Source organism: Leptopilina heterotoma, unplaced genomic scaffold (assembly GCF_015476425.1).
Source record: "Leptopilina heterotoma isolate Lh14 unplaced genomic scaffold, ASM1547642v1 Lhet_130, whole genome shotgun sequence".
NCBI lineage: Eukaryota > Metazoa > Arthropoda > Insecta > Hymenoptera > Figitidae > Leptopilina > Leptopilina heterotoma.
Window position 1 is genome coordinate 759,841 of NW_025110849.1, and position 24,965 is coordinate 784,805.

Here is a 24,965-nt window from a genome sequence, read left to right on the forward strand (position 1 = left end):
TGTACAAAAAGGCCTACAATAATCTCCGAATCCACGACGTTCGACATTTCCCGTCAATGAAAGAAGCGATGAGTATTTTACTTATATAATTTTCATATGTTCGAAAATTCATTTTATTTAATTGTTTATATCATCTTGATATATTTTTGTTTGATAATTGTTCTCTTTGTTGATTATATGTCGTAAATTATTATTTGTTATAAATTGACTTTGTGTGTGATTGTGTATGAGTGTATAACGCGGGCAGAAAATCTCAAATGTATAACGTTTTTTATTTGACTCGAGTCATCATAATCATTGAAATTTCTTTAAATATATTTTGATTGTGTTTTTATATTGAATGTATTTTATGTTATTTTTTATATCCTCTTCATGAATTGATTTTTATTAATTCGTGATTTTTATTAATTGTTGTTTAATTTTTGTATTAATTGTCTTTGTCAATTTATTTAATATATATATTTTATTATTTTTATAATTATATTTTTCTGTGTGACGGAAATTCGTTACACGTTTCAACTCTGATTCCATGACTAAAAAATAGGACATGACGGCCTACACAAAAACGAATTTTTGATTCAACGGGTTTTGTCCTAGTCAAAAGTGTCACACTTAGTTTTTGTCAGTTTTTGTCTATTGAAGGGGGACATTTAAATCTTTACCCAATTGTTACTAAACTACAATAAATTTAAAAAAAAATTTAAACTATGATCCTTACGATATATCCAAATTTTAGAACATCTTGTATAGGGGAATGTAGGACGAAGTGGGGAGCGGGGCAAAGCTGTGAGTTGACGATAACTTCCGTATATCAAAGAGCGATCTTTCATAGACACTATGAACTTGGATAAAAAAGTGCCTTTATGTTATTTTTGACTACACAGACCAACCTGATGACGCATAATCGAACTGCCAAAAACGCACCTAGTTTTTTGTCATTATTAAAAATATTGTCTTGTACTACAACACAAGTGAGTAATCGTATAATGTTTTTGCATCCGAACTATTTGTAATGGTGTTGAAGGGGGTTCCTTGTAGGATAAATTTATCATAAAACTATTATTAATTTATTATATTAATTTTTGACCAAATAATAAATTTTTTAATGAAAATTTGCATTTATAGCAGAGTGGAGAAGGGCAAAGTGGGGAGGTTTTGAAGCATTGTTTTTTCTTTGTCAAATTTATTAACCATGTAGATGCATAATGTTTCAGCATGCTCCGAAATTACATAAAAAAAGTTTCTTAACAAAACATGATCGGAAGACGCCATGCAATCTGCAGTTCTTAGCGTTTTGACTGGCTATGTAATTACTCTTACTTCTGCTACTGCCCATGGCGTTCCACAAACCTCATTTGAAGATTACACAGGTTGACAAAATTTCATCAATTGCATGTTGCCTAAAATGTTATTGCCGATTCTTATAGGATTTTGTCCGTAGAATCCGAATTTGACCTTGAAAATATTGGATTGGCTTTAGTTTTTAAGCAACTTACGTTTCCATACGCAAAATACGCATTTTTTGAATGGATGTAAAACCATATACCGAAACAGTAAATTGGTCCACATAGGACCAAATTAAAGCTTACATACTGCTCTTTAAGATCCAAAAACAAAAAATTTAATTTCTATACAATTTAACCTTTAATGTCCAGTGGGACAAACGCTGTTCCATAAACGTATTGAGAACATCATTACTTTTGACCAGGTAAGGCAATTTAAGTAAAAATAAGTCTCTCTGGGGGTTTTTGTGGTCGCTGCTTATAAATCTGCTATGAAATATAAAAATTAAAAATGTCGGACTAATTTTTAAAAATAGTTTGCACCTTAATGATAAAAATGTAAAATAAAAAAAAAATTCGCCATGTTGAATCCGCCATTTTGAATAATAAAATCTGAATACAGATTTCTAAGCAGCGACCACAAATACCCCCAGAGAGACCAATTTTTACTTAAATACCTGGTCAAAAGTAATGTTATTTTCAATACGTTTATGAAACAGAGTATGTTGCATTGGACATTAAAGGTTAAAGTGTATATAAATTAAATTTTTTGTTTTTGGATATTAAAGAGCAGTATTTAAGCTGTAATTTGGTCCTATGTGGACAAATTTACTGTTTCGGTATATGGTTTTACATCCATTCAAAAACTGCCAAAAATGCGTATTTTGCGTATTGAAACTTAAATTGCTTGAAAACTAGAGCTAATCTAATATTTTCAAGGTCAAATTCGGATTCTACGGACAAAATTCTATAAGAATCGGCAATAACATTTTAGGCAACATGCAATTGATGAAATTTTGTCGGCCTGTGTTATGTTAATATTTCTTTAATTTTTGTATACCTATGTAACTTTAGTTGCCTTATATACAGAAATAAATCACTTTTAATTATATTGTCTATTTTTTTCCACGGTCTCCACTTTGCCCCGCTCTTAAGACAGAATGGAGAGAAAGTAACAATTTCGTTTACAGCATGTATTATTAATAAATTATTAAATTTTACTCGTATTATATTTTTTACACGTCGTGGTACAATCACAGAAGAGCCACGAATTTTTTTATGGTGAAATTATCGTTCACAGTATAAGAAAAAAATTTTATTATGTTAGGGTCACCACTTTGCCCCACATTCCCCTAACAGCAATAGATTATTTTTACATTACTATATTTCACAATCAAAAAACTTTTATATACAGTCAGGTCTCGCTAAGTGTCGTCACTGGGAATTTTTTGGGACCATCTGTCTCACTCTTACACAAAATATTAAAACTTGCTGCTTCAACAGAGCAAATATATTTATTTCTTTTGTTCAATAAGATATAAGTCCCCTTATTTCCGCACTTTGTTACTAGTTGTTTGTAACGTTTGCTAATGTCATTCTCTCCGTATAGTGTTGATGAAAAGATTTCGTTTAATTTCATTAGTCATATATTCTTTTCCCATTCATGAAACTGAGTCGTTTCGACAATGCACAGTGGGCCAGGAAGCATCAAAAAGCGGTCAAAAGTCCGCTTTAGAATTATAAACTTTAGATATAATAATCTTAACCTATAGTATTTTATGTAACTTTTTGTAGAATATTATAGTTATTTATCAAATATTATAGCGGTGGTTGTATGTTCGTTAAAAAGTTTGATTAAAAAATTTAAAGTTATCCGCTGACTAAAATATTTATTTATTTTTCTATAAATGATTATTTTTCTTACTTTTAAATGATATGTATTGTTATGAAAAATATTTATAATAAATTAAAAAATACTATATTTTAAAAAATATAGCACTTTTAACGTCGGAAAATGTTTATTTTTTTGAAATGCACTTGTTATTATTTGTGAGTTCCTCTAACTTCCACGCGATATAAAACAAACTAAACGTGAAATGTCTTCTAAATTAAATGTACTTTTCATTAAAGTTGCCCATTTTTGCCCATTTTAAAATTTGGTGGAGTTATATACAAAATAAGGCAATAAATTTTTCCTTAGATATCATTTTTTACAAAGGCAAATTTTTGTCTACGTACGTCGATGCTCTTTCGTTTTATTTATCCTTCTTTTGTTTTTATTTCTCTCTGCATATAGAAACGTCACATTTTATTGTATATTCTCTGTTGGAGCAGTTAATAAAAGTATTATAAAAGTACGTTTTAAAGATATGAGAATTGTCTAATTATTATTTAATTTAATTATTTCGAATTTAAAAGAAAGTTTTGGTTTTGTATTCTCCTTTATGGTAAAATCTCTTACAGTTATTAAACTTCTTTGTGTTGTTTAGTTAAAAGTTGATTGTAAATGTAAAAAAATGGGGGAATTTAGTAAAAGGGAGATACTTCTAAAACTTGAAGAATTAAAGAATGTCGATTTAGTCGTGAATTATTTAATTCAAAAACCCCGATGATTTTAATTACTTGTTTTTATATATTACTCTTGTTTGTGAGAGGCGAGGGGACTCACACCAAAAAGCACCCCGATGTTTTTAATTACTTGTTTTTATATATTACCCTTGTTTGTGAGAGGCGAGGGGACTCACACCAAAAAGCACCCCGATGTTTTTAATTACTTGTTTAAAAGCCCTTAATCAGTTTGTATAAAGAAATCAGATAATCATATTAGTTTTGACTGATTTTGCGTGGCTTCTAGCCGACTGTGGCTAGCCATATTGGATCCCCTTTTTTAATTTTGAAAAACTGACGTCAGATTTGTAGTCAGCGACCCCAAAAACCCCCGAGTAACAAGTTTTAAGAGAATCCAATTAAATTTTGAGTTTTGGCCACTTTTTCTTACCGTCTGGCCCACTGTGCAATGCACGTTTCCATTTTTTAAATAAAAAGTTTCGACTTGTAGCTAATATTATTGTTTGGTTGAATGTTGATCAAGTTTCATGACAAGTCTATATCGTTTTTATTTTTTCTTTACTTAAGCTTTTCGACCGCAAGCGCTGGTCATCCTCAGAATAAATTTACATGGAAAAAGATGTTTACAATAAGTTGTCGTTACTATCATCACAGACATAATGATCGAAGTAAGCGATGGAACCAGCAAAAATGACTTCGAGAAATGTAACGACAACTTTATAAACATCTTTTTCCATGTAAATTTATTCTGAGGATGACTAGCGTTTGCGGTCGAAAAGCTTAAGTAAAGGAAAAATAAGAAAGATATAGATTTGCCATGAAACTCAGTCAACATCCAACAAAACAATATATGCAAATAATGCATTAAAATAATTAAAATTATATTAATAACAATATTTATGTCAATATACTAATTGAATTAAAATGTTGAGCATAAAGAAATTCTTTTTTCTAGGAAATAAAAGGAAAAACTACTATAAAGTTATAATTTATTTGTTACACAGCCACAAAAAAAAGTATTGGAGTTGGGGATCAGACTTCCCAATCCTTATGTATTTTGATGTGCAGAACATGAATCTGAAGTCCATTTTGTTCCAGCACGTCAGCATTTTTCCAAAAAGGAACATTTATTGTTCGCAATAGGAATAAGACAAGATGTAAATAAGAGATATTTACTTATTCGCTTGTGGTGAACTGGTATCGACTTGTCGATGTTTTATTTCATACTTAAAAAGGTTTTAGCTATCTGGTTTCCGACCACCTCGTGATTTATGTTGGATAGAGCTTTCACAAATTTAGCAAATTTTTTTTATTCAAAGGTAAGAACTATGAAAAATATGTTGATGAGATCATCAACATATTTTTCATAGTTCTTACCTTTGAATCATAAATATCTAGTGTATGGTCAGTATGTAGTGTTTCTAAGGGTTTATTTTCTTTTGCAATTATTTTTATTTTTCCCTCAACTTTAGTTGAGGTGCGCGTAAACGCAATGCATTTATAACAATTTTTAATATGAATCTCGATTTCATTTTTCATATCAAGAAACTAATATTTTTTTCAGAGTCTTATATATAATTTCCAAATGACTTATGGCCTCGTGATACCGAAATATAATATTTTATAAAATATAGAAATTACATATGAATTTTAAATGGTAAATACATGTAATTTTTAATGAAAATCACTTAAGATTCTTTCAAACTCATAAAAACTGACTAAAAATTCTCAAACTTGGCATTTTTGTAGTACATGATAATATATGCTAAATAAATTTTTTTTGAAATATTTTTTCGACTTACAAGCTGAATAAATATTTCTAATATTACGAAGAAGTTTTACTCATCTCAACAACTTCGTACCCTTGTGAGCTATCATCACAACGAAGCTCTGTTTTCGCTTACGGGTCATAGATTACCAATATCGGAAAACTGGTTAACTTTTTTTAACGTTTCAAACGCTTTCTTTTGACCTTACCCAAAAAAACAAACGCTATGTCCTTACGCAGAAAGTCAGGAAAGAGGTTTCAAAATTGTAGAGAACTTGTCAATAAATTTTTGAAAGTGTTGCAATAAGCTTAAAAGACTAATTCTTTTACAAATTTTGTTCCTGGAAGATTTAAAACTGTCTCTATTCCCTTACTTGTTGGAAAAATTTCCTGTTAGATTACTTCGTACACTTGAAATTTCACTTTAAATGAATTTTCTATCACATAAAGCTTATGTCAATTGAAATTTATGTCAAATGATTTTTAAGTGAGATAAAATTTATGTCAAGTGTATTTTTCCGTTGAATGGAAATTATGCTAAATGAGATTTATGTCAAATGATATATATGTTAAATTACGTCCATTTTAAGAACCCTTTTAAAATCTAAATGTACAATAATTACAAAAAATTCTTAAACAAACACCTGGAACAAAAGAAATATTAAAGCACATATAAAATAATTTTTTTTTACTGTTAATGCGTTAAATTTTAAAGAATGTATATAATTTATAGAAAGTTTATTTAATTTTGATGAAACTGAAAGTTAAAAGAAGTATCTAAGCGCCAGCCAAAACCTTTTTTTCTGTTATAGAAATATATTTTATTAAATGAAAGAAGTCGAATGTTTGCGAAGCGTCTAGAAAAGCATTGAACTAAAGTCAAAATCCTTCTGTACGTGTATGTATATATAGAAGGTTAATCTGATGAAAGGGATTGTGTATTGAAAGCGCAACACGTGGTTTTCTCACGTTGACCCTATCAATATTATTATTTCCAAGAGCTAATACGAGAAAATATCTCGGTAAAGCATTTTGTCGTAAAAGCATCTTCACGTTTGAGGATGACAAGGTAAGATTCGTTTTTCTTTTCCTATATACACATATAGATATATATGTTACGTTGTTTAGTGCAATCGTGGTTTTCAAGGCGCCATTTATTTTTATCATTCACCGGTATTACTGTTATGTGTGGACTCGAGCATAAGCCGTTTTACTATAAACCAAGGTCCGGCTGTACGAGTACCACTACTGCTTCCAATGATTGAGCTTGCAAACTCTCTCTCTCTCTCTCTCTCTCGTTCTATAGCTGCTTTGCGCAGCTTGCAAACGGTGCTTATCGAGCGATAAATTAAAGTGCTGCATACTTTGGCACACACAATTAAAATTTCATACATGTATTCTATATACATTTAGAGTCTCGTGTAAGTGTCATAAATCATCCAAGATTTATCGTTTCCTACGCTTGTAAAGACTTTGACAAAACTTGAAAGGGTATTGAGGAGTTTTTCAAATTTTCATATATCATTTTATTAATAAGCCGAATTAATAAGGCTCTCGTTGATCTCTTAGTTATTTGCCATATATAAATTGACAATTTCCAATACATGTTTGAAATTCAAATTGTAAGCAAATATTGGAAATCACACTGATTGTTAATACAATGGACAGAGATTTATAGATTTACACTCACATGTCAAATTATGACCAAAAAAAGTCAATTAGTAACCGCTTGAATGATTTTATAACAACTTTAATATATTTCGATTGTAATAGAACATTTTCTGTAACTATTAATATATTAATTATTAACAAGAGGAAATAGCAGGCTTTTCAAAACTTATTCTCTGTATTATTAGTTGCACTCAGTACTAAATCAGTATTTGTAAATGTTTGTTTAATATTTAAAGTAGGTCCAATATGGCAGGCGTTAACACTGAATTAGTACTGTGAAGGAGTTAAAAAAAAATTGTTATAATGGTATTATTATTATTAAATAATAAACATTAAATTAAATTATTAATTTATTACTATTAATAACAACATCGTTTGATTTATTTATATTTAAATTATCTTCCAAAATTTTTAAAAATATTGTTCATCAACAATAACATCAAACATTTCATTAATTTATTATCAATTATTAATAAATAGGTGTATCATAATAATAATAATAATAATAATAATAATAATAATAATAATAATAATAATAATAAAATGTAAATATTTTCTTTTAGGATCATGTTGGCAACAAACCGAAATCCAAGAATTCCAGGTAGTCTATCTAAGAAGGTCTGTTGGGTGAAAAATATTCTTTCAGCGTACACTACTGAGTAAGTAATTTAATTGTTGTAGAAAATTTGTTTGTTTTATTTTATTTTATTTTCAAAAATTCCCGCAGTCCTTATTAGGACCATACATGGGTATAACTACAATAAAATTGATTACATAATAAGTCGGAATAAAATCTATAACACTATACATGTTTTCATACCAAAGTCGAGCAAAAAAAAATACATGATAAAGTGCAAAAATTATAAGAAAACAAAAGAGAAAATAGTACATTGCGTAACAAGTGTGAACTAGCGGCCTTTTTGGAACGAGCGCTAAGTTTTCGTAACGAGTCGAAGGTGAGGGCGCCGAAGGCGCCCTCACCGGAGACGAGGTACGAAAAAGAAGCGCGAGTTCCAAAATGCCGCCACACGTGTTGCGCACGATACTTTTCATAACAAAATCATAAAAAGGCGTTGACACTGAAAAACATATATAACTGAAAAGAATGTTGAGAAACGCATACATAAGATTCGGAACACAGAACCACTGTCAAGCGTACTTACTAGCTGATCGCGCGGGGGGTTCGGGGGGTCTCCCCCCGACGGGGTCCAGGGGCGGAGCCCCGGTCAGGGGGTTCGGGGGGTGAAGCCCTCCGACTACAAAAAAACCAACTCAAAAGAATAATAATAATATTCGACATTTCAAAGAATCGCATTTTATAATACCCCAAGCCACCGGACGCGTCGGGGGGCGAAGCCCCCCGAAACCTAGTCGTGTATTAATAAAAATAATATCATTAAAGAATAAAAACAGAATTTTTCACACGAGTGATCACGAAAAGGAGGTTAGAAACTCTCAGTATTTGACAGATACTGTGTTGCTGCTGTAAGACACGGTAAATGTAGTTAACTGAACGAAAACATAATCACGCCTCTTCTGGACGGAATTGCAACTACTCGAGCGTTACAAAAATACTCGAACAAGCACAAACAAAGCTCTTTTTTGAACTGAACTGTCATTCGCAGTATTTTCGTAACTACGTACTAAAAAGAATAACTTTACATTGGCCTACGGAGAGACAAATAACGCCATTTTTATGATTGCGTTATGAAAAAAAACATTATTTAGGCTGAAATCTTTTTGACATATGTTTGCAGAGCACGTAGAAAATTGTCTTGCGATGACGAGAACATGTCAACATTTGGTTTCATTGTGTTAAACATTTGGTTGATATGATAACAAGCAAAAAAGATAGGAGCACTGAAGCCCAAGTATGAGATAGGTTCTCTCAAATAGAACGGTGTTTCTAATCGCAAGTTTAAACGTGGTATTCTATAAGTAACAAGGGATAATAAATCCGGACAATTAATTTGGTGGTTCACAACTTTAAAAAGAAACATCGTCGTTTTGTATTTGCATTTGAATATTTTTACTTTACTTTCTTATTTTAATTCCCGGTTGTATATTTAGGAAGCAAGTTTTAAAAAATCTGATGAATTCATTACAAAATTGAGATAAGATATAACATAAATTTAATAAGAATTGAAATAAATTTAAAACTATGAAAAAATGGGGGACTATTTCTGCTGGGGCTCGAAACCTAGGACCCATCAATTTCCAGTTGATTAATTTTTTTAAACAAATCTTTATTAAAACATTTTATCTGTGTACATGACAACGTAGAAGCATATTAAAAAAACGTTGCTTTTACCGTGGCTGTACCGGTTTCCGTCCATCTAAGGCTTAAATTCATACATAATACCTAGAAAACAATGTTTTTTCTTCTAAAATGTGAAATATTTTTTATGGAAAGTATAGTTTATACTGTCTTTTTTAATTTAAAATATTTTATCACTTTTAATGTATAAAAAATGAATTCTTAAATAATTATTTAAAGTATGCTTTTTATGCACCAATTTCCGTCTACTAAAATTCGTTTGCCCTGGTATCCGTCCAATGATTGCCCCAGTTTCCGTCCATGGATATATTAGGTATTGTTAGTAAGTAAAAACCTCAACATTTGAATTAAAACGTCTTTTAATATTATTTAACAATATATATTTTTTTATATACAAAGAATCTGTTTAAAACATTCAAAAGTATAAATAAAAAATTAAGATAAGAAGGGGAACATGAAAATACTGTAGGCACATAGAGAACTTTATTTTTATATTTATTTATTTTTATGTATAATTCTTTTTTTTCTGTCTTTCCTCTTTTTTCAACATTTTTTCTTTTACAATGTTTAATCTCTCGTCCTTTTTACATTTATAATAATCATTTCAAGTATTGCAAGTAACAACTGATGGTGATTTAACACTCGTTTCTTATTTTCGTCCTGATTGTTTTTCTTTTTAGCGGAAGGCCAAAACAAAACATCTTTAAATGGAAGCGAGACATCTTTATCGCAATCTTGAGTAACTGAGCCTAGACCATCATTTATTTCCTTATTATCACTATCACTATTCGAATTGACATGTAAAGGATCATCCTGTTATTCCGACCGAGAATCCAAAATTGAATTTTGCAGATCAGGTTGATGACCATGATTTTCACGCGAAAGTGGTTCGACTATTTCCCGCTCATCGTTTATTTCCGGTAGAGTTTTCGACATTAAATTTTGAAAATCAGGTTAACAATAACAACAACAAACAATAAAATATATAATATATATACGTCTACAGATCACAAAAGATGACAATAATGAACTATACTTTTTTCTGTTATGTATCATTTAGCCAAGGGTACGTTTTAAATATTTAATTGAGATCTGTCGTAGATGTCTTTTCTAGAAAGAGCCGTCGACAATACCATAGTATTTTCTCTAATAATTTTAATTTTCTGGAGTAAAATAAACTTTTTAATGAATAAATTGCTTTTTTAGCTTTTTCTATGCTATTATTTATATGATGTTTAAAATTTAATTTATTATCAATTAATAAACCCAAATACTTGACTAACTTTGTCTTAATACTGTGTCAAAGGTCTTCTCTAGGTCCACCAGACAGGCAGCTAGAACATTACCTTCTAAGAAGGCATTATTTATGCCAGAAGTCAATTTTGTGATTGTATGCATAGTAGAAATATTCTTTTTAAATCCGAATCGTTCATTTGGTATTATTTATTTTACTTTACACTATTTATTAATTGAATTATTAATAATTATTTAGAATAATTTACAAAGATTTGGAAGAAGGCTAATTGGTCTGTAACTGGTGGTCCTCGATAAGTCCGTGTCTTTTTTTGAAGGAGTTTGACACATGCTATTTTCCACTTGGGTTAAAGTATGCATTGTTTAGCATGAGGAAGTATCTTAATAACTACATTCGAAATACCGCCTTTGCCAGCTGATTTTTTATTCCTTAATTTGTTTATTATTTTTGTTAAGGTTTTAGGGTTAGAACATTACCTTCTAAGAAGGCATTATTTATGCCAGAAGTCAATTTTGTGATTGTATGCATAGTAGAAATATTCTTTTTAAATCCGAATCGTTCATTTGGTATTATTTATTTTACTTTACACTATATTTACTAGAAAAATGAGGGGTCTTTATCAAAAATGGGTTTGAGTGATGTATTTTCGCTTGTAAATGTTATAAAATTAGAATTTTTGGCATTGTTAATGTTGTTATCTATTATAAATCTATTTATTGTGTTGTGGATTATTCTATTTAACCCTTTCTTGTTGTTTGATCCTCTTTTTTGCTATTCGTTTATAAAAATTGAGCTTCTAGAATATTTAATTTATTCTTTTGGTCTGAGATTATAGTTTCCGTCTTTGGTAGTAGAGTCCGATTCCCCCAATTTTGCGCTTTTTAATAATTCGTCATTAGAATTAGGTATGATTAAATTTAAGGATTTCTTGTTTTTTTAACGGTCTGAATATTGGGTTAATTTTGTGGAAGAGCCTATTTTATTTTTTGAAATTTTACAATTATTTTTGGATTTATTTATCTATTTATTGAGTCAAAGTCTTTATTTATTGGGATGGTTTCCTTATATGTAAAAAATATAAGTTCCTCCACTCTATCCGGTTGATTGCTTTTCCATTGAACTACATCCAACAAATTTTCATAGTTCTATCAACTCAATAGTCCAGATGATAAACAGCATGCTTTGCTCTTTAAAATCAACAAAAAAATTTGATTCGAAATTAAACGACATTCTACTTTTCGTATTCCGGATTACACATTCCATATTTTGGACTTCATATTCCACATTACGGATTCCAAATTGAGGATTCTACTTTTCACATTCCTGATTCCATATTTCTCATTCCATGTACCGGATTCCACATTCCAGATTCCCCATTACACATTTCGGATTCCACATTCCAGATTCCACTTTTCATATTCCGGATTCCACATTAAAATAAAATGCTGTTGTTTTGAGAAGAAAAATTAAGTGCTCATTTTAAAAACCATTTTCCTGACTCCACATTCTAATTTCCGGATTCTAAATTCTACGTTTCGTATTTCTCATTCCTTATTCCACTTTCTGCATTGTGTATTCCATATTCCATATGTCGGAATAAACATTCCAAATTCTTTTTTCCGGATTCCACATTCTTCACCTTCGATTTTACATTCCAAAAACCATTTTCCTGTTTAGTCAAGATTATTCAATATCCTAGATTTCACGTTCCTATTTCTACATTTTCGATTAGGGTGCGATCCCATGAATGCAGAATACGTCGACCGAAAACAGAAAATCATGAGTGCGAAAGAGATAGATAGATATTGTTGTTCTTTTCACTCTCATGATTTTCTGTTTTCGGTCGACGTATTCTGCATTCATGGGATCGCACCCTTACACTTACAAGATTTTTAAATTCCACATTTCTTGTTTCACATTCCTTATTCCACATTTTTCTATTGAACTTCTCATATTCCACATCCTGTATTACGAATTACATATTCATTTTACATTGAGCACTTCGGTTGTCATATTTTAGATTACACATTCTAGTTTCCGAATTATTATTTATGAATTTATTGATAGTTTATTAAAAATTTTTTTATAGAATAATCTTTGTATTTATTTATTTATTTTAATGCTGTACAAGTTGGTATTGATAATTTTGAAGTTACTTGTACATTTTTCAACAAAATTTTCAAAAAACTCTTATTTTACAAAACTTCAGATTTTTAAAATTTTAATATCTCCGGCTAATATCGACGAAAAATGTTTAATGAAGGCTCAAAAGATGTGAAATAATGTGATAATGTGTAACCGTTATGTGGAATCGGGAGTATGGAATCCAAATGTGGAATTGGGAATGCGGCATCCGGAATGGGGAATTTGGAATCTGGATTGTGAAATGTGGAATCCGGAATAAGTTACATAATCGACCTCCAGAGAGAACATTATAAAAAAATAAAATTCGATGCACAAAATAGCCCCCGGGATAAGGCTATTTTTGCACGACTTTTATTGAGTGTCTAACTTATAGGACACCTTCAGAATAATGTCTACAATATATATCAATAGTTGATTTTCTTTTTTCCTTTAATTCTAAAATTTAATTAATCGTTTAGTCAAAAGTAGCTATTTGCTCCACAATATAGCCTCGGGTATCTTTACATTACTAAATTGTAAATTATGATAAAGTTTAATGGAAACAGATAATTTTAAATGTAAAAACATTATTAAAGAAATATATTATTACAAATTTATTTTAAATTCAACTGATTTCTATTTCTTTTATTAATACAAAAACATTGTAGTGGGTTTTCTCTTCATACTAATAGTTAAATATATAATCGTAAAAGACCTTATTTTCTTGTCGCTCTCAATTTGCACATCGCAAATACATATACTATATTATGATGTAGCGTTAATTACACTGTTTCAGCATAATTTCCATTGAAACTCCTCACAAAGAATTTCCATTTTAATGTATACCACGAATGCTTGTCTTTTGATAATGAAAATCCTATCTTAATTTAATACGAGTGTCTCCGAATAATGAGGAATTTCATCTTTTCATTAAACGAGAACAAATCTTATAAATTGAAATATTATACGTTTAAATGAACCTTTTGTGTACTGTTAAAACTTTAAATTCTTTATTATTTTGATACACGCAATTTTATTAAATATATTATACATATATGTAGCTGTTTAAATTTGCTTTTAATTAACATATTTTATTCTTATTTTCTTTTAAATGTTTATAATTAACTTTATAGGTATTTATCATGTGGAAAGCTGTAGTTTTCAAATATATGAAAACTAAATTTATTTAACCACACGGAAAATAATTATATTACTTCTGGAGTTATTTTGTTCATACCTAATTACTTAAAATCGTTTCGATGGGACATATTTGCCACAATTTAGACAAAACAGAATAAATTTTCGGTTTTTTTTAGCTATATTGTGTTTAGGTTATTTGGAATTGTGAGATGAAAGCATTTTTATAAACTTTATTAATTACCATTGTTTAAAATCTCGACAATTTTCACTTGTGATAGAAAATAATTTTCGAATGAGATGCAAAAGGATTTAGATCCTTCTGTGCAAAATTGTTCCGCCTCTAGAATGTAACTTGATAACAAACGCCTTCTGGTCCGACACTAATTTTAACTGTGTGCCATGAACCCAATCTGAAATTGTACCCAGTTGTCGTTAACAACCCTGAAATCTAGACACCCAATCATGAAACCGATTTTACGCTATCTGCCTCTTATTACGAAGACATTTCAATAAAAATTATATTTGTAACTATAACTTCTTTTAGAAAAAAACAGTTTTTTAATTCCAATCTAAGTTTTCATTCCTAATCTATTTTAAGTATATTTATATTCAAGTTAAAAGAATTTAAAATATTTTGAAATAACTTTTTGCAATCAGGGTTTTGTAAATCAGGGAAATAGTTATTGTCATCAAAATCGAACTTTTTTCTTTTAACTAGTACTAAACGCGAATAATGTATAAGAAGGCAGTTTGTGACGAATATTCAAAATATAAAATTCTGCATGTATGTGAGGTAAATAATTTTTTGAATTTTTAACGAAGGATTAATCTCGTTTTTATGTGATAAAAGTATGCACCGAAAACAAAATGTTTTTAAATCTAGTGAATTCCTATTCTTTTGTAGCATTTTTTCCTGTTACATATGGACGCTAAAATGGATAGTTTTTGAGATATAATGGTTGCAAGTGAACTAAATATGTATCCACAATATAATTTATTTTTAATTTGTAACGATAGTATCTTAAACCTAATGCGAGAAATAAAATTCATTTACATTCCATGCATAGCAACCAGCTACAGATTCGGAATCTGTTTTAGATCCATCTGTAAAAAAGAATGCATAGTTTTTAAATTTGTAATGAGTTATGTTATTAAAGTCCTCATTCAGAGAGGAGCTTTTCTGGATTATCTTTTCTGTTTTAAGGTCAACTTGATGGATATAAAGGTGTTTTTAATTTGATATGTATTTCTCTCTTGTGTAAAATTCCAAAAAGCTCTTAGACAATCCGGTAGAGGATGATCTAGGTTTGCAAAAGTCTTTATGAGGTAACGTTTTCAAATGTAAAAAAATTTTCTTTCAATGGCCCTTTTGTCTTATTTTAAATAAATATAAAAATGACCCATGAAGTCGGATTTAGATTATAAAAACTTTGTAGTGCGATAAAATCTGATTATAAATGATTGAGTTTTCATTGTTATTTAAAAAGGGACACATTTTCCATATTCGTAACATGTCTGGAGGCTCTGAGAGCTTCTTTTCTTTCAGAAACTGGTCGATTCTGTAACTTTCTCACCCCCACTCTCACTTCCCACCTTTCACTTTCCACCTTCTACTTTTCACTTTCCACCTTCCACTCTTACTACCCACTTTCACTTTCCACTCTCACTTCCCACTCCCACTTCCATCCTTCCACTTTCCACTCTCACTTCCAACTCTTACATCACACTCTCACTCTCACTTCTATTTCCCACTTTTACTTCCCACCTTCCACTTTTCACACCCACTTTCTACTCCTACCTTCTACTTCCTACTCCTACTTCCCACATTTTGTATTTTTGTACTTCCCACTGTCACTTATTATCTTCCAATTTCACTTCTTAAATTCTCTTAAATTCTCACTTTCTACCTTGCACTCTTAATCGTTAATCAGGTATTTTCATATAAAAGTGAGAGTGGTATGTGAGAGTAGAAGTAAGAAGTAAAAGTGTAAAATTGGAGTGAAAAGTAAGAGTAGAGTGTGAGAATTGAAAGTAGAAAGTGAAAGTGGAATGTGAGAAGTCAAAGTGGGAGTAGAAAGTGAAATGTGAGAAGTGGAAGGTGAGAGTGGAATGTGGGAAGTGAGAGTAAGAAAGTTACATAATGTGGGAAGTAGGACTAGTAAGTGGAAGGTAGGAGTAAAAAGTGGGTGTAAAAAGTGGAAGGTGGGAATTAAAAGTGGGTGTGGGAAGTGAGAGTGGGAAGCGGAATGTGGGCAGTGGAAAGTGGAACGTGGGAAGTGGGAGTTGAAGGTGGGAGTGGAATGTGGGAAGTGAAAGTGGGAGTGGGAAGTGAGAGTGGAAAATAAGAGTGAGAAGTGGGAGTGGAAGGTGGGAAGTGAGAGTGGGAATGTTACAGAATGTGAGAAGTAGGACTAGGAAGTGGAAGGTAGGAGTAAAAAGTTGGTGTGAAAAGTGGAAGGTGGGATGTAAAAGTGGGAAATAGAAGTTAGAAGTGGGTGTGGAAAGTGAGAGTGGAAAATGAGAGTGGGAGTGGAAGGTGGGAAGTGAGAGTGGGAAACGGAATGTGGGAAGTGAGAGTGGAAAGTGGTAGGTGGGAAGTGGAAAGTGGGAAGTGGGAAAGTTACAGAATCGACCCCCATACATTCCACCAGGGTGTCGGAATTACTGATTTCCTTAAACATTTCTATTAGGGTTAGGCGTTTTTTTTTAAGATTTGGAGAAGACGAAATAATCGCCTGATCCAAGCCTTTTACAAAAAGATTATAATTATTAATTACATCATAGTGTGGATGATGTCTAGAGTTAATTCTAGATTCCTCTATGAATGTAGATAAGTTTGATGAAAACGTAGACCAAGAAATTTATTTTAGATTAATTATATTTGTGGGATGTGAATGTTGAAATTGGAATACGAACACCAAAACTTGTGATCATTGGAAAGTGGTCGCTAACCAGCATGTCATCCCACACGCCCCATAAGACGGTCAGAGAAAGATGAGGACATGCGAAAGAGAGATCAAGAACTTAATCATTGAAACCTGGTCGATTCTTATAAGCGGATTTTCCATTATTAATGCATATGTATAAGGTCTATTGTAGAAATTACGATTAATATCCCATGAAGAGTGGTGACAATTAAAATCACCTCCTATGAATGGTTGTTAATAGAGAGGCTTGATTTAAAGAAATTGGTTCAATGGACACTATTGATTTTATTATCCGGAGATGGAATTATATACACAGAGACAATCAAAAGACTTCCAGCAGAGGACGAGATAGAAACTGACAAACTCTCCAGACTATTTTCAATACTTGGTATTCAAGTTACTCTGGAGAAGTTTATGCCGTTTGTTATTGCTAATCCTCCTCCCCTGTTGGATAATCTGTCCGATCTAATCATGTTGAAATTTCTAAGAAAGAATTGCTTTGAAGGTTTTAAAAAGGTTTCGGAAATTAGAATTATATCTAAGTTGTTAGAAATGTTCATAAGGTCTCTCCATGAGAGCCATTATGTGATAGAAGAGATGAAGATAGGGATGTAATGCTATTTGATAGATTATTCACCAAATTGCGACATTCAAGTTTAGCTTGAGCGTCATTATAAGAGATTGAATTAACTAAGGACATTAGAATCGATGAGATGTGGATGATTAGTTGAATTGAGTCAGACAATTTATTAGGTAAATTGGAGTTCGACTCTGTTGAATCGAGAGATTGTGTCGTTTTGTTTTGAAGAGCAAATTCGTCAGGAACAGATATCTATGATCTTCCATTGTTTAACATTTCTGCAATTGACAGAGTGGTTGATTTGATCTGCATTGGTTCAGGATTTTTTATCCTTGCGAGCAGGCAGCTTTGGTGAAACACGGAAATGAAAGGTCTGTGCAACTTCATTAAAAGACGAGAAAGTGTCCGCTACAGAACGCCTAATGTTCTGAAAACGTTTTTAGAGCATAAAAAATTTTTAAGACGTTAGGTGGAGAACATGAAACGTTCTAAAAGCGTTTTAGGAACGTTTCTAGAACAAAACGTTTCCGTGCCCACAGGGGAGTTCTGATTTAAGTCAACAGACGTGACTTGATTTTTATTTACATTTTGCGATTCAAGAGTAGCTTTTGCTTTACAGATAAGAAGGATAGACCTTTGGGAGGATTTTCAATTTCAGGACACGGTTTATTTTTCGAATTTAGGTGGTTGCCTCTGTAGTGAGAGCATTGATGAGAAGAGCGACACTGCGTGGATATGTGACCATATCCAGGTATGCATTAAATATTAACATTTTCTCTGGAAGATCTTGACGTGACGGAGCAAATCGAACTTCAAATTCATGTTTATGTTTGTTGGGATCGCTGAATACGAATTTTTTAAAAATTAAAAATGGTGAATCCAATATGGCGGACATGAAAATTAAAAATCGATTGAATTCGCTTAAAAATAGTTACTTGGGGGTTTTTGGGGTCAGTTTTTAAAAATTCAAAAGGATGGATTCAATATGGCGGACATAAAATTTAATAAACTGGACTAAATTCTCTTGAATCTCATTACTTGAATTGTCTGATACATTACTTAATATATAAGCATCTTTGTTTTTTATTGAATTATTTTGAATCATCAAAATCTGTTTTCATTTTCGTATTTAGCGACCCCAAAAATCCCAGAGTACCTAATTTTAAGCAAATTCAGTCAATTTTGAATTTGTATGTCCACCATGTTGGAACCGATGTTTTAAATTTTCAAAAACTGACCTCAGATTTGTATTCAGCGACACCAGAAACCTTCGAGTAAATTTTTTGCGGTTCAACTAGAGTGCACTAATGATGTCTTGTTAGAAGAAATAATAATAAGTTAAGTAGCTTACTTAATCAAATATTTTTTGAAATTTACAGAAAACCTTATTGGTTTATGTATTTACCAGTCTACCTAGTTTTTATATTTTTTGTTCGTATGCAAAAATTTAAACATCATAAAAATTCGTTAAAACCTCGTGAATTGTTAGAAAAATAAATATTTCTTGATTTCTTTTTTATGAATTTATTATAATTGGAGAATTTTTCACGGAGAGAAATGGATATTAAAAATCTTAATTATACTAGAAAGAAAAAATGCAAATCTTAAAAAACATAATTTGTAAATGCGTTATGTTTTAACAAGTCTTTTCTAATATCTGTAGATACTAAATTTAAACATCTAAAGTGTTTATATATTTCACTGTCACAGATATTAACCATTAATATCTAGATAATAAAGTTAAACATCCATTTTTTCAGCACTGCTGACATCTTCATTGATTTATTAAAATATCGGTATTTATTTATAATTTTCAACAAGTTAACCTTTGTTTCCCAAATTTCACTTCATTCAAATATAAAGTGACTGTCAATAATTGTATTCTAATTAAATTGTCAAAGGCGATAATGAACCATTCAATGTCGCGCCACATAATCGTGAATGTGCCAGCTTTGATAATGACTCATTTGTTAAGAAACTCAACATTTAATATGAGATTGTACGGATTATTGCAGTTTTCGCTACATTGCTCACAATAAATGTAAGTTGAAAATTTTGTAATTTCTAGAAAATTTTTCTTCTATTGAATAATTTTCGGTTTTTCGTAGAAATTTGCGGTAACCAATGCTAAAACTGATTAGTCAAGATTAACACCTACATTAGGAGACTCATTTCTATGGATTTTTATGACATTATTAGAGAAGAATTATTTAATTCTCCAGCAGTGTTGTCTGCTGATTGACCTGGATATATTTTCCCCTCTTGTCCAGAAAAAATATTGAAAAATGTTTTCTGGAAGGCAAGAAGATGACGGTTAGATGATATTAGCTCTTAAAGAAGAAGAGAAGATTCTCCTGAGAACAAAAAATTTAATTGGCCAAAAGGATCGACAAACGTAGTAAAAAATTTGATATCCCCTATAGGCTTCATCCACATATTTTTAAACCTTTTATAGTTTATTGTAATTTAATGAAAATTGCTATAATAAATAAATCATTCCATTATATTTCAACTACAATTAATGCATGTCATTTTTTAAAACTGAAGTTGGTTCAAAATAATTATAGCCAAGAATACCTAACTTCTTGCTTGAAAAATTACATATATTTAAATTTAAATGAATAACAAAAGAAATAAAAATACAGAAAGCTTTATCTTGAATGAAAATAATTTTGATAATAAACCCTGTTTGGGATTTGAAGATAAGTACAAATATGATGACGAAGGAAACAACTTTTATGCAATAATTCGTCATCGCCAGTCACGTAAAGCGCTATTTTTGCCAGGTCGACAAAACGCTGACATCTGCTAGCGATATCTCAGAGCGAATGAAAATACGTCAAGAGATGCTTATTTTTCGGCAATATGCCAAATATTTTCGATGCTACAATTACGGAATGAGGAAATCGCCTTCTGTCTAGGCGATCTTAGTATCACCAAGATACGAAGATTAATCGACAAGTGTCTACTATTAATGACAGAGTAGTATAGTTATATCACTTTGCAACTCATATTTTCTTGTACATGAAAATTTTAACAATCTCTAGTTAAGTCATGTTACTGATAAATTTATACAATTGCTACAATATATGTTCAATGTTTTTCATTAAAATTGACAAAAGAAGCACTTTTTAGAAAATGTAGGAGACTCTCTGATTTAGTAGAAAGTGTTTTAGAAAAACGCCAGTATGTAGTGCCGATGATTATCACTGGCTTACTATTATTTTAATGTTTGACGTAAAAGTTGACTGAACATTGCATTGGAGTTTAAGAAATTTTAAACTTTCATGCAATGTTCAGTCAACTTTCGCGTCAAACATTGAAAAACAGTCGAAATTTAAAGAATTACTTTAATCTTTAGAAAAGTTTCGATGCTGTGTGGGAATTTTCAGTTATATGACTAATTTTTTATATTTCTTTATAAATTTTTTTCTTTGTATTTAATTGTTAAAGTTACGGAAAAAAGAACGCCATTCAGTAGACTAATCAGTTTGATGAATGAAACATTTCATCAAAATGAAATAACAAACTAAATGACAGCTTTAAAGAAAGAAAGAAAAATATCTTGACAAGTTTTTTTTACGATTTAATGAAACTTTGTTGGAACTTGACCAAGTAATTTAGAAAATTTATATTTTACCATTAATATATTTGAATTTTGATTATTCTTTTATATGAATGAATAACATTTTTTATCAAGATTGTAGATTTTGTATCCAGAAAGAAAGAAGAAGAAGAGGAAGCTCCAGAAGAAGGGTTACGGGTTTTAGTGGGTCGGGCTGGTAGTAGGTCGCCAGTGTATTAAATTTAATTTTTTATAGATTTATTTTTCTTTTTTTTATATTTCCTTTTGTTTTATCATACCAACCCCACATAACCTTGGAGTGCGGAATCCAAGGTATCTGTAGGCAGATTTCCCAAAAGTCCCTAAGCAAAAAAAAAAAAAAAAATAATTAAGTAACTAATAACACAATTACAATACACATTACAATAACACAAATTAATTTTAATAATATTTTCCTGAATTAATTTTTAAAAATCCTTGTAAAAACAATAAAAACATGAACGCTCAAAATAAATATATTTAAATGCAATTTTTCAGGTGGTTGTTGTTTATGACTTTTAGGTAATTGTAAAGTCATGAAATCCGTATGAAAAATTTACTTTGTACGAACAAAAGAAAATAAAAAAAAAAATTTGGATGATCAAACTTTCAAATACTATTAAATAATGAGGTGGCTCACAATTCCCCATGGCCCACAGTTCCCGAATCTCCCCTACTTTTAAAGTTTGTATACTTTTTTCATTCAACTTCTTCCAAATAGTACTTAATCTTGCAATTCCACACAGAATCGAAGTTTTCCTGAAACTTGACAGTACATCGCTCAGCGGGATTGGAAACATTGAGTGGCGATGTCAGATTATCAAAATTTTAAAAATTCAAAATGGCGGATCCAATATGGCAGACGACTTTTTCAAAAATTGATCCAATTTGTCTGAAACTCATTGCTTGGAGATTTTTGGGGTCGCTGGTTACGAATATGAAGTCAGATTTTTATAAATTTTGAAATTCAAAATGGCGGATCTCATAAGGGGACGACTTTTTCAAAAACCGATCCAACTTGCCTAAAAATTATTACTTGGTGATTTTCAAGTACACTGATTACGAATGTGGTGTTAGTTTTTAAAAAATTTTAATTTTTCTATTTTCTTAATACTTTTGATTTTTAATTTAAAAAAATATTGGGGCAATGGAAAAAAATGTATTTGAGTTGTTTTCAATGAATCTAAAAACATTTATTTGAATGAGAAAATGTGTTGTAAAAAGTAACACTTCTGCTTTTACTCCATTGGAATAAATTATCTTACATTAGAGCACTTTGACGTCCTTCCGCCGTAGCGGATGCTTGCAGGTCACGTGACCTGTTTCAAGGCCACTTGGGAATAAATGCCAGAGAGAAGAAAGCAATCAAAAGACTTTCACTCGTATTTAATCTCAACTTCCATGATTCGTGGACCACGATTTCCGTTTCCGTTTCCGTATCGAAAATTTCACTCTCACCCTTAAAATTTCTGGAAACGAAAATAATATCATTAAAACATTTATTTTATTTGTGATTAAAAATAATTTAATTCCAATTAATAAATGAGAAGTTTAAAACAAGTTATTTACTGAATTATTTATACATATGGGGCATTCTTTCTGAATCCGGCCACCCACCTGCACACATTATTTTTGAAGATAAAATGTTGTAAGTATACTCAAAATTTGCGTAAGAAAGTCTAGTTTTTGATGCCGTCTGGCGAATTTTATTTCCATTTAGGGGTTGGGCAGTATGTCCAAAAAATCGCCCAAACTACCCTAAAAATATGTCCAATTGAGTGAATAACAAAGAAAAATATAAAGTAATTTTTCTTGTAACAGAGAAAAACATTTTATTTATGTAGTTTTAACACTGTACCCTCAAAATAATAAAAACCACCCCTGAAAATCACCCCCTAAACACAGGTTTAAAAAAGTTTCAATTTTACTTTAAAAAATTGGTTAAAAAAAATAAATAACATTTATGAGGCTCGTGATTTAATCAGAATATATTTTAATCAAATTCACGCCCATAATAATAATTACCAATCAACAAAAATCATCCCCTGTACATTATTTGGTCAATTTTGTAATTATTCTCATGAACATAGACATGACATTTTTTATACATTCTATAAGTTAAGGAATTTTCTCACAATATATTATGTTTAAACTAAAACTAATATTAATAAAAACAACTTCTAAAAATCATCCCCTAATCATAATTTTCACAAATTTCCAATTATTCTTAAATAAATTGTGTACAAAAAATTTAAATACGGTTTCTGAGGTCTAGAATATTTGTTCTGAATATATTTCAATTAAATTCACACTCATAAAAATAATGACCAATGAACAAAAATCATCCCCTGTGGAATTTTCTCACAATATATTATGTTTAAACTAAAATTAAAATTAATAAAAACAACCCCTAAAAATCATCCCCTAATCATAATTTTCACAAATTTCCAATTATTCTTAAATAAATTGTGTACAAAAAATTTAAATACGATGTTCAGAAGAATAATTACCAAATTGGGCAACTAATGTACAGGGGATGATTTTTGTTCATTGGTCATTATTTTTATGGGGGTGAATTTGACTGAAATATATTCAGAACAAATATTTTAGACCTTACAAACCGTATTTAAATTTTTGTACACAATTTATTTAAGAATAATTGGAAATTTGTAAAAAATAAAATTAGGAGATGATTTTTAGGGGTTGTTTTTATTAATATTAGTTTTAATTTGAACATAATATATTGTGAGAAAATTTCATAACTTATAGAATGTATAAAAAAAATGTTATGTTTATGTTCATGAGAATAATTACAAAATTGACCAAATAATGTACAGGCGATGATTTTTGTTCATTGGTAATTATTTTTATTGGGGTGAATTTGATTAAAATATATTCTAATTAAATCACGAGTCTCATAAATGTTATTTATTTTTTTTTAACCATTTTTCTAAAGTAAAATTGGAACTTTTTTAAACCTATGTTTAGGGGGTGATTTTCAGGGGTGGTTTTTATTATTTTGAGGGTACAGTGTTAAAACTACATAAATAAAATGTTTTTCTCTGTTACAAGAAAGATTACTTTATTTTTCTTTGTTATTCACTCAATTGGCCATATTTTTAGGGTAGTTTGGTCGATTTTTTTGGCATACTGCCCAACCCCTAAATGGAAATAAAATTCGCCAGACGGCATCAAAAACTAGACTTTCTTACGCAAATTTTGAGTATACTTACAACATTTTATCTTCAAAAATAAAGTGTGGCCCCATATGTATTATTTATTTGCAATTATAATATTAAACATTTATTAAATATTTCAATTTATTATTATCATTAACATTTTAAAAAATTATTTTTTTGTATCTCTTGGAAACTTTTGAAATAATGAAAATTATTGTTTTATGAAATAGTGAGAAAATGACAAAGCTGTTGTTAGATATTTTTCTTTAATAACTTCTTTTAACTCTCATCTGATCGTGAAGGTGATTAAGTTTCAACAAAGGAAGTTAAAATGAAGACTCCTGACGCAGGAAGGAAAATTTCAATTTCCTTTATAATGTTCTATCCGAAACTCAATATTAATTTGATATTTTTTGCATTGTCACAAAGTTGTTAGCGCTGTGAATTTTAATGAATCACTTTATAAGGTACATTTTCGACAAAATTATTATTCATGAGAGGTACAAAGAAGAAAATTTAAAGAAATTAATACTAATTAGAAGTGAAATAATATTAGAAAATAAGAAATATTAACATAATTATTATAAT

At 30.2% G+C, this 24,965-nt stretch overlaps 1 protein-coding gene across 1 annotated transcript in view; it reads left to right on the forward strand.

The window, feature by feature from the left end:
* LOC122512966 (octopamine receptor beta-2R-like) overlaps window positions 1-24,965 on the forward strand; it is a 557,896-nt gene that overhangs the window by 253,403 nt on the left and 279,528 nt on the right. The window contains exon 3 of the mRNA XM_043629166.1: window positions 7,854-7,949. The gene's annotated coding sequence lies outside the window, so the exon portion shown is untranslated. The remainder of the gene's footprint in view (window positions 1-7,853; window positions 7,950-24,965) is intronic.